The 15183-nt window shown below is 43.9% G+C and overlaps 1 protein-coding gene across 16 annotated transcripts in view; it reads right to left on the bottom strand.

Annotated features, from left to right (window-relative positions):
- The window catches only part of LOC138703320 (germ cell nuclear acidic protein-like), a 300735-nt gene that overhangs the window by 79280 nt on the left and 206272 nt on the right, over nucleotides 1–15183 (bottom strand). The gene's annotated exons all lie outside the window — the stretch shown is intronic.

Raw genomic sequence — 15183 nt, 5'->3', positions numbered from 1 at the left:
AATGAGACAGTATGATGAAAGTTGAGATTAAAAGAACAGTTATTGTCACGAGAATGCTGCAATATGATCGGTGTGGAAGTTACAGAAGTGTCGACAGACTTCTTTGCACTCACTAAACTCCAATTTTGCTGCCTGTCAACAGTCAATAATACAGGCATGCCAATCCAATTTTCTGCTTTTACTTGCCTACGCATGTAGCAAATCAGAATATTTCAGATTATTATGCTGAGACGTCAGAGAAACTTCGACAGTGTGTAGAGCGCATTGTAACAAGAACAATATACTCTTAGTCACAAGAAAATTTATTATATTAATTTTGAATTAGTTTCTTTTTCAACAATGCCTAAGGAAAAATATGCCGAAAGTGTACTGCTTAAAACAGTGGGTTGAAGGACATTCAAGTTTAACAACTGACAGGAAGTTTGTCATCTGTCAAGTGTGCAATAAAAAACGTAGACAGCATTTTACTTGCTTTTTAAAACATTAAAAATTACAATTTAATTTTAAACAAATACAAGTTTATTTATATTCTGTATAAATAGAGTCATGTCTCTATGATTATTTTTTTTTTATTAATTTATTACCGATATTTTATTCCTCTTACTGTAGGTACTTGTGAAAAATGATTTCAAATAAAGCAACATGATGAAACATCAATACATCAGAGGAATGTACTCAAAATAATTACAAATAAACAATATACGTTAGATATGATTGCCTCAAAGACAGAAAACGAAACACAATAGCATGATTTTACGAAGGATTTGTGCAAAGCCCTGGTATCTTCAAACATAGTACTAAAAAAATAAATAACAAGAATTTTCGAGAATTTCTTGAGAAGTACTGCATAAGGAAAATTCCTGATGAATCGACTATACGGAAAAATTATATAAATTGTCTTTATTACTATGATGTACCTAAGTACATGATTTTTCTGTGCAGGAATTCTGAATTACCATGCGGTAAAGAATGGGTAGAACAGAGAAAAATTTTCTCCAGCACCGGGATTCAAGTACGGGTTTTCAGCTCTATGTGCTGACACTTTATCCACTAAGCCACACCAGATTCAAATTCTGATGCCGGATTGAATTCTTCTAAGTTTAAGTTCTACCTCTCTGTTCCCCTTTGGTGGCCTACCGTCATGAACTGTATCACAGAATATGTGATAGTGGCACAATGTCCAACACTATGTACGAGGTGCACTCATTATGAGTGACTAAGTGGACAAGATTCGACAGAACAAGGCACCGTCTTGAATCACAAAGTGATTACTTATGCTTATCATCAGGGAAAGGATTTATATGTAAATACATATTTACTTATAAAGCTAATATAATTTATATTTTGCATTATCTTTATGTTTCACAATGTGTAGGGTTGAAAAATCCTACTTTTATTTTCCATATTTTTCCATATTTTAGAGTTTAGTACATATTTTCGTTAATTTCCATATATTTTCCATATTTCATATAAAACAGTCCATATTATATTAGGTTTAACAATAAAACAAAACAAAATTCCATTAACTTTTAAAAATACATTTCAACAATAGAGATTTAAACACATGTTCAGTAATCCCTTTAACATCAGAGTTATTTGAAAATTAGCAGTCCTATCAACAATGGGAAAGTAAGTTACAAAACTGTATTAATTTAATTTAAAATTTTTAACAGACTTCAGTTGTGCAGCTCAACAGTTAAATGCCAGTCAGAGTACACATAGGTTCAGTTTTGTAAATCATACTATAAAGACGGTAAATATGCCAAAAGTACGTCATTCAGTCAATTTAAAATCAAAACTAACAAGTTACATTTCAGAATTTAAAGAAGATGGTTTATCAACTGACAATAAAATATTATTTTGTAATTTGTGTCAGTGTGCAGTATCATCTACACAAAAGTTCCTGGTGCAACAACACATTACAACTAGTAAACATCAGGCCAACAAACAACTAAATTCCAAGCAGAGACAATTGTTTTTAACACAACCAACAACATCGAATGTAAGATCTGAGTTTAACATCGACCTGTGCCGTTCTCTCATCTCTGCTGATATTCCTCTCTACAAACTAAAGAATAAGGTCTTCAGGGAATTCCTTGAAAAATATACTCAACATACAATCCCGGATGAGTCAACACTTAGGAAGACGTATGCTCCATCCATCTACGATGAGACAATACAGAAGATAAGAGATGAAATTAAAGATAGTTCAATTTGGGTTTCCATTGATGAGACTCCCGACAAAGAAGGTAGACTTGTTGGTAATGTAGTTATCGGTTTGTTAAGTGAACAATATTCTGAACGAATTCTTTTACATTGTGATGTTCTAGAAAAGTGCAATAACAAAACTATAGTTAAACTGTTCAACGAAGCTATGGGTATCCTGTGGCCAAAGGGTATTATGTACGATAATGTGTTATTCTTTATTAGCGATGCTGCCCCTTATATGGTCAAAGCTGGACAAGCATTATCTGTTGTATATCCTAAATTGACTCATTTTACTTGTGTGGCGCATGCATTTCATCGTGTGGCAGAAGTGGTCAGAGACAATTTCCCTAAAGTAGATTTGTTGATTTCATCAGTGAAAAAAGTATTTCTCAAAGCTCCCAGTAGAGTTAACGTGTTGAAAGAAATGTACCCTGAAATTCCATTGCCACCAAAGCCAATTTTAACTAGATGGGGTACATGGCTAGAAGCAGTTGAATATTATGCCGAACATATAGACTCTATTAACAATGTTCTCCTTGCATTGGACTCTGAAGATGCAGTCTCAATTGATACTGCGAAAACAGTTACCTGTGACATAAGTGTGAAGAATGACTTAGCTCACATTCAGCATACATTTTCATGCATCATAAAAACGCTCAAAAGTCTCCAAAATAGGCACCTTTCACTATCTGAAAGTTTTGAAATTATAAATAGTACTGTGGAACAACTGAATCGTGGTAGAGGTAAAGTTGCAGATGCAGTAAGAGCTAAGGTGGACACTGTACTTTCAAAAAACCCTGGATATGAAGAACTACAAAAGGTTGTTGCTGTGATGAGTGGTGAATCAACAGTGAAGATTAACTTGGACTTATCCCCAGCAGACATTGTGAAATTGAATTATGTACCAGTTACTTCTTGTGACGTCGAACGCTCTTTTAGTCAGTATAAATCTATCCTCAGAGACAATAGAAGAAGATTCACTTTTCAGCACTTGAAAGAAATGTTTGTAACCTATTGTTATGGTAACAGAAAATAAAAATTGTGTTTTGTTGAAACTACATTGGAAGATAAGGTACGTCCATTATATTTTTTGTTTAGTTTGATTAAAATGTACCAATATTTAACGTACATAGTCATTTTTTTATAATTTTAAGTCCATATTTAATTCCATATTTTGGTAAAAATCCATATTTAATTCCATATTTTGGTAAAAATAACTACATATATATTTACATATTTCATATATTTTTAGTCCATATAAATCCGTTCCCTGCTTATCATATTACTATGATGACCGAAATACATATGATATTTCTGTGCAGGAATTCTGCATTACCATACAGTGAAGAATGGGTAGAACGGAGAAAAATTGAATCTGGTGTGGCTTAGTGGATAAAGCATCAGCACGAAGAGCTGAAAGCCCAGGTTCGAATCCCGGTGCCGGAGAGAATTTTTCTCTGTTCTACCTATTCTTCACAATATATTGTCTTTATTTAGAGGTGTTGATTTATTGATTCAACAATTAAGTTTATTCATATTACAGTAGAATCCCTCTTAACTTAGCACCAAAGGAATCAGGCTAGTCCCGGATATGAGATTTTGCCGAATAATTGAATAAATACCAGTGTATACAAAAAGAAGTTCATATTTCATGGTGCCAAATGTTGAAACTGCAGCCATGTGAAGCTTATTTCTCTATCACTTGCTCATAACTGAATAAACACAAAAACTGTGTGAATTTTCTTTATTAAAACACATCACACTACACAAATAATACACTAATTTTAGATTAGAATATTCAGTGAAAATAAAAGTTTGTGCGATCTTCCTAATGTGGCAACACTGACAGCCCGAACATAACTAAATAAATATAAAAACTACTGAAAGTTTGTGCGATCTTCCTAATGTGGCAACACTGACGGCCCGAACATAACTAAATAAATATAAAAACTATGTGGATTTTCTTTATTAAAACACATCACACAACACAAATAATATACTAATTTTAGGTTCCAATATTCACTGAAAATGACAATTCATGCGAACTTCCTAATGTGGCAAAACTGATGGCACAGATTGTGGCAATGTGGCTGATTTAAACTTTTTTTTTGGCCTAGCCGAAAGTGCCATTGTTTTGGTATTGCCGTTATGAGGGATTTTACTGTATTTTAAACATACAAGTTTTCATATCTTGGTACAATACTTTAAAATAATATTTACTAGAAACTGAAAAATTATTTTTCTAGATAGTTGTATCCTAAGAAAATAAGGCTAAATGTTTAAATATATATTATTTCGTACGTTTTGGAGAGCATAAGGATGGATGCTGGAGATTCCTACATTTGGATATCAGTTGACGAAACTACTGACTCATGTGGATGATATTGTGACAGCTGCAATGGGGTTCGAACACGCGTCCGACAGGGCGCGCGGCAGACGAAACGCTGGTTCGGGGAGCATCTGCATTCTGAAGGGCAGAGGCGGTGTACTACTGCGACGCACGAGGGGAGGCTGCGCGCGCAGCTGCTACTTGCGGAGTGAAGGGGGGACGGACCCTCCCGAATCGTCAAGAGGAGTCCGTCGAAGTGGAGATATCCAGATAATTCGAGAGGACACCCGTAGAAATTTCTCGTAACTATGGTTTAGCTATAAAAGAAGAAACACGAGCGAACTTGAGCAGTTTTCAGTTTCTTCAGCCATTCAGTAAGTAAGCCAGAGCAAGCAAGCCAGTCTTGTGTACCGGAGTTCGACTTGAGTGTGCGTCCGCAACTGTGTCAGCATCCGAAGGCCTGAGTTCGAGTGCAGTGGACCGCAGTTGGAGGGACCTGAGAGTTCGAGTGCAGTGGACCGCAGTTGGAGGGACCTAAGTTCGAGTACAGTGGACTGTCTCTGAAGGTCTGTGGTTCTAGATACTGTGAACTCGAGTGACTGAGCTAGAAGAACTGTGAACTGACAGTTCTGATTTGTAAATAGTGCTTTGTGAACATTAGTTAAAATTCAGTTCATAGTTGTTCTCAATATTCCAAGTAAATTGTCATTGTCGTCTATGGAGTGCAGTAACGAATACTGTGTTACTGTGTCGAGAGCAAATCCCATTGTTGACGGGAATGAAGTTAAATTGTAGAGAGTGAAGAGATATTGTTAAGAATAAAACTACATTGTTGTTGAGTAATAAAATTTACACTGGTGTCAGAAGTGAGATATTATCGACAATGGAGAACCTACAGCAGATCCTGCAAGCCATCGCGGAAATGAAAGCAGAAATGAAAAAGGACATAAGCGACGTAAAAGCAGAAATGAAGAACGATATCAGTGAGGTGAAGAACGATATAAGTGAAATGAAAACGGAGATGAAAAGTGACATAAGTGAAGTGAAAGGCGACATAAGTGAAGTGAAAACGGAGATGAAAAGTGACATAAGCGGAGTGAAAGATGACGTCACTACGCAAATTGAAAGCGTTTCGGCCCACGTAGATGGAATCGTCGCCATCGTGAAAGACGAACTTAAGGCAGATTTGGATAAACTAAACCAGAATTTTACAACTATAAACGAGACAGTAGCCGAGTTGAGACAGGATGTAGACCATTTCGACGGCAAAATCCGCGATCTCGAGCGTCGTCAAGAGCAGACGAGTGAGGTGATGGGCAAACACGCTGAGGAAAACAAGCACATACTCGCGTTAATGGACCAACATGCTGTAGAAAACAAGCACATCCTCGCGTTGGTGGATCGCCAGGCTAGAGAACAGAAACAGATAGTTGCCGAGGAGGTTCGATGGGCTATGCAAGAAGCGGCAACGGATTTGAGGACTCCATATAGTGGTCCTGCGGAGCCATCACCTTCAGCCAGACATTCGAACGTCAAGACGCCGAAGTTCGACGGGACGACGTCTTGGGCGATATTCCGTCGCCAGTTCTAGGCCATCGCAGAGCACAATGGATGGACGCCGGCAGAGAAAACTACTCAGCTGCTGACCACACTTCAGGGACAGGCGTCGGAGATTCTTCACAGCGTTCCAGAAGATGGGACAGCCGCCGAGATAATGGCGGCCTTGGAGGGACGTTATGGTGACCATCAACTTGCAGCAGCATTCAGGACCCAACTGAAAACGAGGGTCCAACAGTCAGGCGAGTCCCTGCAAGAATTTGCGATGGCAGTGGAACAACTTGCCCATAAGGCCCTCAGAGGCCTACCACCTAACTTCATCGCTGGAGAGGCGGCCTACACCTTCGGCAGTGGAGTTCGAGACCCAGAAATAAGACAATAGATACTCCTGGCAGAGCATCGTACCATCAATGCAGCTCTGGCGGCGGCCCTCAGGATTGAGGCGGCCAAGTCGGTGGCGGGAGTCTCAACACCGCACTGGATCAGGAGCGTCACGGCGACGGATGCTGGGGGGCGCCAACCGAAGCCACCCGAGCGGCAGAGGCGAGGAGCGCCCACCTGCTGGTCCTGTGGCAGACCGGGACACTTGAAAAGGGACTGCGACCGATCCGGCCACAGGCGGGAGAGAGAGGTGGCCGACGTCGAGGAGCGCCAGCAGTCAACGGAGTGGCGGAGATGACGAGCGCCCACCTGCTGGTCCTGTGGCAGACCGGGACACTTGAAAAGGGACTGCGACCGATCCGGCCACAGGCGGGAGAGAGAGGTGGCCGACGTCGAGGAGCGCCAACAGTCAACGGAGCGGCGGAGACGACGGGCACCCACCTGCTGGTCTTGCGGGAGACCGGGACACCTAAGGAGGGACTGCGACCACTCCAGCCACCGGCAGGAGAGAGAGGTGGCTGACACCGAGAGGAGCCAACAGTAGCCTGAGCAACGGGGACGACGGGTGACCACCTGCTGGTCCTGCGGTGAACCTGGGCACTTGCGGAGGAGTTGCGACCGACCTGGCTACAGTCAGGAGAGAGAGGGGGCCGATGCTAGGAGGAGCACGTCGGCGCCATCATCACCGTCCCCTCGGCTCGTCCTGAAACCGGTCAACAGAAGATGCGACGTTGGGCTGATTGCTGAAGGACGGATAAAAGGCCGTACATGCAGAGTACTGGTGGACACCGGAGCGATGCTCACTATCGCCAAACCAGACGTCCTGCGTGGCCTACCTGGGAGGACGCCGCTGCGCCAATATGAGCTACGGACTGCTTCAGGCGAGAGCTTGCCCATCCAGAGAGAGGTCTTCCTGGACCTGACCTTGGGGAAGAGGAAACTGGAGATGTGGGTGTTCGTCGCCAACATCACCGAGGACGTCGTCCTGAGACTCGACGCCATGCGGTTACTCGATGCGACGGTGGACGTCCGGCGCCATATACTCCGTCTTGGTCGGGATGAAGTGTTCCTGATGGACGCCGAAGACCAACCCGTGGCCAGCGAGCTCTCCTTGGAGGGCCAAGTGGAAAAGCAAGACGGCGCCTACGCAGTACGAGTATCGCTGCCCAGCCAAGCCAAGGATGGGGTGGCACCACCATAAGGAAGGACCAAAGGGAAATCACCAAAGCTGCAGCGTGCCTGGGATGGACCATACCGAGTGATGACCCGGATCAACGACGTGGTGTACCGCATCCAGCGACAACCTCGAGGGAAGATGATGGTGGTGCATCTGGACCGATTAGCAGCCTACCAAGGGACTGCCCGGGACGAGCAGCCCTAGGGACGGAGCAATGTGACAGCTGCAACGGGGTTCGAACACGCGTCCGACGAAACGCTGGTACGGGGAGCATCTGCATGCTAAAGGGCAGAGGCGGTGTACTACTGCGACGCGCGAAGGGAGGCTGCGCGCGCAGCTGCTACTTGCGGAGTGAAGGGGGGACGAACCCTCCCGAATCGTCTAGAGGAGTCCGTCGAAGTGGAGATATCCAGATAATTCGAGAGGACACCCGTAGAAATTTCTCGTAACTATGGTTTAGCTATAAAAGAAGAAACGCGAGCGAACTTGAGCAGTTTTCAGTTTCTTCAGCCATTCAGTAAGTAAGCCAGAGCAAGCAAGCCAGTCTTGTGTACCGGAGTTCGACTTGAGTGTGCGTCCGCAACTGTGTCAGCATCCGAAGGCCTGAGTTCGAGTGCAGTGGACCGCAGTTGGAGGGACCTGAGTTCGACTGCAGTGGACCGCAGTTGGAGGGACGTAAGTTCGAGTACAGTGGACTGTCTCTGAAGGTCTGTGGTTCGAGATACTGTGAACTCGAGTGACTGAGCTAGAAGAACTGTGAACTGACAGTTCTGATTTGTAAATAGTGCTTTGTGAACATTAGTTAAAATTCAAACATTGTTGTTCTCAATATTCCAAGTAAATTGTCATTGTCGTCTGTGGAGTGCACTAACGAATACTGTGTTACCGTGTGGAGAGCAAATCCCATTGTTGACGGGAGTGAAGTTAAATTGTAGAGATTGAAGAGATATTGTTAAGAATAAAACTACATTGTTGTTGAGTAATAAAATTTACAATATATTTGCAATGAAATTGTGGAGACATTAGATGAATGTGAACCAGGCACTCCACATTTAATTTCAAGAGTTTCAACAGACAAACAACTCAACTGCTGCCAGGGTTGTTCGGGATGCACTAAGCAAGTGATTTTAATTTATTAATTTTCAGTTTTACGTTTAATTTTTTTTGTCATCCCATGAATGACAAGTTATTGAATCATGCCAAATCAATGAATTAGGAACCAAACTTTTAACCAGAAATTAAACGAATTCAATCAACTTAGTACTTATTAATTAGTTTTTATTATTATTTCGTAGGACTGCTATGGCCTTTAGAAGAAAGAGATGAAAAACTCTTGATTATGGTAACCAATGCTGCAGCTTATATGATCAAGACAGGTGAGGCTTTGAAAGTATTTCACCCCAATCTTGTGCATGTAATCTGTTTGGCCCACAGACTGCACAGAGTAGCAGACAAAATACGTCTTAGGTTCCCAGTAGTCAAAGCTTTGATTTCGCTTGTGAAAAAAAGTGTTTGTGAAAGCACCTTCCAGAGTGAAACTTTTCAAAGACATGCTTCCTGAGACGAGCCTCCCTCCTGAGTCTTATTGACCAGATCAGGTACATGGAGTGAAGCAGCTCTTTACTACTGTGACTATGTGGAAGAACTAAAGACAGTATGTGTACAACTCATCTACTGTATTAATATTTCTACTTGCTGAATTCAGTTCTTTTTCAATAGTTTTAAACTGTTTTATACTTTGTACATTTGAAGTGTATCAATATCATATTGCATTTGTTGTACAGGTTCTGAATGTTTTTGACAAAGAAGATGCTAGCAGTATCCCTGCTGCAATCAAAGCAAGTGAAGTGACAGGTCTCCAGAGGAAGTTAGCCTACATCAAAACACATTTTGGGAAATTGTCATCCACTGTAACTGGTCAAGAGGAGAGAGGGCTATCATTGTACACTGCATAAGAGCAGTATTTGCATTTGTCAGGAACACAGTACCAGGAGATGTGGGAAAGGTAGTAGAAGATAAAATTAAGAAAGTAGAGACTAGAAATCCAGGACTAAAATTTCTTCATGACGTCTGTGATGTTCTCAAAGCAAAGGGTGGGAAAGAAATTTCAGGTTATCGAACATCATAAATTTCAGTGCTTAAATATTGTCCAGTAACATCCTAGTCAGAGGCAGTGATTTTGGCAGGTGACCTCGATGACATTTTCAGTAGGCAAGTCAATATTGTTTGTGTAAGCTGTGTGAATGAAATGCGATAACATTCTGAGTCGTTTATATTTTCATACAAGCAGCTCATATCAATTACACTAGTCTGCGATGAAATTTCTGCCTCCAAAGTTTTAATGTTTTTAGGGTATTTTTAGCATGCTGAAATCAAATTCAAAGCCACAAAAGTTCCTATCACGTACCATTTTTTTTTTGTTATTTTAATTTTCTTGTAATATATTACGACAATTTATAGCGTAATTATTTAAACTGTAATACTTTAACATATGTAGGTTTAGTATGTTAGGATATGAAAACCAAATGTATTCAACATATTTTTAAGGTGTTTATATTGAAAACCAAGGACACTGGATGTTTCTTAGCAGATAGAGGGGGTGTAAGCACATAAGGAAGTTAGGGAGAAATAACGTGCAGCCTTGTCATTATTTTTATTTGTGGAACATAGAAATGTCAGCCACTCCTTGGTGAGAGACTGAACTTAACTCGTCTAGTTCCTCTCACATTTCATTAGTCTGTGTTTCATCTGGAAAGGAAACGAAATCAGTTTGAAGCTTGATTGTGGAGTAGAATGTTGAAAGTTTTTAGTTCTGTAAGAAAATATTTACCATGTTGCATCGAGGATGTCTAAATACTCCAGACCACTTTTGTTATATAACTTGTGTAGGATATACACATTGCCTAAGCAGAGGTGTAATATTACAGATTTTGTGAAAAAGTCATACCATGCCTATTTTGGAATCAAACTTGGAGACCAAAGTAAAGCTTGGGCACCACACAAAGTATGTAGAGTATGCACTGAAGAAATTCATTTGATCAATTGGAGAAGACTGTTGTTATCTTTTGGAGTACCTATTGTTTGGAGAGAGCAGTCGAACCGTAGTAATGACTACTACTTCTGTTCGTGTGATGTGAAGGGGTACGATTCTAAACATAAAAATCAAATCGTGTATTCAGTTGTTCGGTCAGCCATTTTACCTGTGCCTAATGTACCAATCCCTGTGCAACCAGAAAATCTTAAACCTCATTCTATTGGTACTGACAACGTGAAATAGGTTTTAAATACTTTTTCTCTGAAGATGATAATCTTGTATATTGCAGCAATATGAAAGAATTTATGCTACAACTTGGACTTCCAAACTATGACCTAAGTGAATGGAGACTGTTCATTGATGCTTCCAAGCGAAGTTTAAGCGATTTCCTCCTCCATAACGGAAACATTTTTGGTTCAGTGCCCGTTGCCTATTCAGTGATCCTCAAAAAAACATATACAAATTTGCAACTGCTGTTATTGCGACTAGACTATAGGAACACAACTGGCAAGTTTGTGATGATTTCAAAGTTCTTACTATGTTGCTGGGTCAAGAATATGGTTTTACCAAATTCCTATGCATTCTTTGCCTGTGGGATAGTAGGACACGAGTTGATCACTGGACTATGAAAGACCGGCCACCTCGACAAAATTTTTAAATCTGTTGTAAGAATGTTGTGCGCCAAAGCTTTGTGAGCTCTTCCGAAGTTGTGCTGCCATCTCTCCACATGAAGCTTGGCTTAATGAAACAGCTTGTAAAGGCTTTAAATAAGGATGGAGGCTGTTTTAAGTACATATGTGAGAAATTTCCACTACTATCTGAAGTAAATTGAAAGAAGATTTATATTGTAAATTTAATTAGTGACAACAATGTAATTTATTCGCCACAACAATAATTCCTTTCTACAATTCGCCTTAAACGCTCTCGTCAACAATTAGATTTTCACTCAACACAGTATTCGTTATAGCACTCCACCGACGACAATGACAATTTACTTGACTATTACGAACAACAATGAACTGTTAATCTTAACTAATATTTACAAAGCACTATTTACAAATCAGAACTACCAGTTCTCAGTTCACAGTTCTTCTATCTCAGTCACTCGAGTTCACAGTATCTCGAACCACAGACCTTCAGAGACAGTTCACTGTACTCGAACTCAGGTCCCTCCAACTGCGGTCCACTGCACTCGAACTCAGGCCTTCAGATGCTGACGCAGTTGCGAACGCACACTCGAGTCGAACTCCGGTACACAAGACTGGCTTGCTTGCTCTGGCTTTCTCACTGACTGGCTCACTAATCAACTGAAAACTGAAAACTGCTGTCGTTCCTTCACGTCCTTAATTTATAACCACAGCGACGTAGCCTCGAAAGTTCCACGCGTCTCTAGAGATGGCACTCCAGAAAAATCCAGAACCCTCTCCTCTCTACCAGCACCAAATGCGCGCGCACTCTCTCTCCAATCTCTCGCCGCGTTGGCCCTTTTCCCCTCTCCGCCGCGCGCCATCCCAAAGTGCTCCGCGCGATCTTCTCTCTTGCGGGACGCTGGTCGTGAGTTCGAAACTCACGTCGCTGTCACATTGCTCCCTCCTTAGGGCTGCTCGTCCCGGGCAGTCCCTTGGTAGGCTGCTAATCGGTCCAGATGCACCACCATCATCTTCCCTCGAGGTTGTCGCTGGATGCGGTACACCACGTCGTTGATCCGGGTCACCACGCAGTATGGTCCATCCCAGGCACGCTGTAGCTTTGGTGATTTCCCTTTGGTCCTGGTAGGTCGATACAGCCACACCAGGTCGCCCTCCTGGAATCCTGCAGAGTTGGCTAATCTGTCGTAGCGCACCTTCATCCTGTCGCTGGCCATCTTGAGGTGCTCTCTGGCCAGTTGGTAAACTCCATTCAACTTCTCGGTGAGTACTGCCACATAGTCAGTCGCTGGCTGGTCGGCGCTGGGTGGCGTGCCAAACAGCAGATCACAGGGCAGGCGCAGCTCTCTCCCGAAGACCATGTTTGCCGGTGTCATCCCTGTTGTATCGTGGACCGAAGCTCTGTAGGCCAAGAGGAACAGTGGGACTCTGGCATCCCAGTCTCGCTGATGGTTGGACACCACCTTCCGCAGGTGCTCCTCCACGGTTTTGGTGTAGCGTTCCACCATGCCGTCGGACTGTGGGTGGAGGGGAGTGGTCCTGGTTTTATGCACTCCCAGATGCTCGAGCAATTCTCCCATCAGGTTGGATTCGAAGTTGCGCCCCTGATCGCTATGCAATTCCCGGGGCACCCCGAATCGGCAGATGAAGTTGTCAAGCAGCGCGTCGGCCAATGTCGAAGCCTCTTGGTTGGGAATCGCATACACCTCTGGCCATTTTGTGAAGTAATCCATGGCGACTAGCAGGTAGCGGTTCCCGCGATCCGTGACCAGGAACGGTCCAGCAACGTCGATGGCGATCCTCTCAAAAGGAGCTCCCACGTTGTACTGCTGCATGGCTCCCCTGCTGCGTGTCCTTGGTCCGCGACTGGCTGCACAGGTGTCGCATCTTCGGCACCATTGTTCCGTGTCGGTTCTCTGATGCAACCAATAGAACCTCTGCCTTAACTTGTCCAGCGTCCGGTTGGCTCCCAGGTGGCCTCCAGTCACTCCAGCATGAGTCTCCTCCAGCACTTCCTTCACCTTGCTCCTGGGCAGGACAAGTTGTTCTATGTGGGTCCTTTCATCAGCCGACTCCCAAATTCTCTTCAGGATACCGTCCTTGACAGTGAAGGATTCCCACTGGGCCCAGTAGCTCTTGTAAGTGGTGCTACAGTTGGCGATATCGGCCCATACTGGTCTCTGGCCGGACTCCACATCACGCAGTAGCTGTCCAATGTTTGGGTCCTCCAGCTGCTCCCTCCTTATGGCGGCGTTATCCCATCCTGGGCTCGGCTGGGCGGCAATTGCTCGGACTGTGTGGGCGCCATCCCGCTCTTCCACTTTCAGGCAGTGTTTGCAGCCATCCGGGCATGGACGTCGTGATAAGGCATCAGCATTGGAATGTTTCTTCCCTTGGCGGTGTTCGGAGGTGAAGTTGTACTCCTGCAGTCGTTGAACCCAACAGGCGGTCTGCCCCTCCAGGTTCTTGAAGCCCAATAGCCAGGTGAGTGCAGAATGGTCTGTCCTCAGATGGAATTCCTGGCCATACAAATATTTGTGGAAATGCTTCAGGGCTTCCACAATGGCAAGAAGTTCTCTACACGTCACTCAGTAGTTTCTCTCAGCCTTGGACAGTGTTCGGCTAAAGTAGGCAATCACCCTCTCTTGCCCGTCCTGTTCCTGAGAGAGTACTCCGCCGATGCCTACGTTGCTAGCGTCCGTGTCAAGTGTGAACTTCCTTCCAGGGATGGGATATCCCAGTACAGGAGCAGTGCAGAGCGCCTCTTTCAGCAACTGGAAGGATGACTCCGCCTCGTCCGTCCACTGGAATTGTCGTTTCTCCTCGGTCAGCTGGGTTAGAGGCTTAGCGATGTTGGCGTACCCAGCTATGAACCTTCTGTAATAAGTGCAGAGGCCGAGAAAGCGGCGCAGCTCCTGCTTGTCCCTCGGTCTCGGCCATCCTCTGACGGCTTGTAGCTTCTCCGGGTCCGTGGCCACTCCGTTGGTCCCTACTACATGTCCCAAGTAGTTGACCTTCTTCTGGAATAGATGACATTTCTTCGGGTTCAACTTCAGTCTGGCTAGTTGCAGTCTCTCGAACACTTTCCTCAGGTTCAACAGCTGTTCGCCGAAAGTCTTGCCCACCACGATGACGTCATCAAGGTACAGCAAACAGGTGTCGTATGTCAGGCCTCTCATTACGGACTCCATTAGTCTCTGGAATGTAGCCGGGGCGTTGCAGAGGCCGAATGGCATAACGGTGAACTGCCATAGTCCCTGACCTGTAGAGAATGCCGTTTTCTCCTTGTCCTCAGGATGTAGCGCCACCTGCCAGTATCCTGACTTGAGATCCAACGTCGAGAACCACTCTGCTCCGGCCAGGGTGTCCAAGGTGTCGTCAATTCGTGGAAGGGGAAAGCAGTCTTTCCTGGTGACGTCATTCAGTCTTCTGTAGTCCACGCAGAAACGCAGGTCCCCATTCTTCTTCTTCACCAGCACCACAGGTGATGACCAAGGGCTGTCGGATTCCTCGATGACCCCTCTTGCTTTCATGCCCTCCAGTTGGCTGTCAATCTCCCTCTGTTTAGCTAGAGGAACGCGTCGAGGAGGTTGTCTGATTGGGCGAGCATTTCCGGTGTCGATGCAGTGCTGAACTTTCTCCATTCTCCCGTAGTCGTTTTCAGACAGAGTGAACACGTCTTGAAATTCTGTCAGTAGATCGTGGACTTGTCTTCTTTCTCTTTTGCTTAAATTCGCCGGCAATTCTCAAGCCAGCTCTTTCAGTGATGGGTCTAGATCTGGACGTGGTCGGTGACACTCCTCGTTATCTGCCAGAGACGTCACAGACACCACCGGCTCGACACTACCTA

Source organism: Periplaneta americana, chromosome 7, assembly GCF_040183065.1.
Source record: "Periplaneta americana isolate PAMFEO1 chromosome 7, P.americana_PAMFEO1_priV1, whole genome shotgun sequence".
Lineage (NCBI taxonomy): Eukaryota > Metazoa > Arthropoda > Insecta > Blattodea > Blattidae > Periplaneta > Periplaneta americana.
This window is presented reverse-complemented; position numbering and strand designations above follow the sequence as displayed.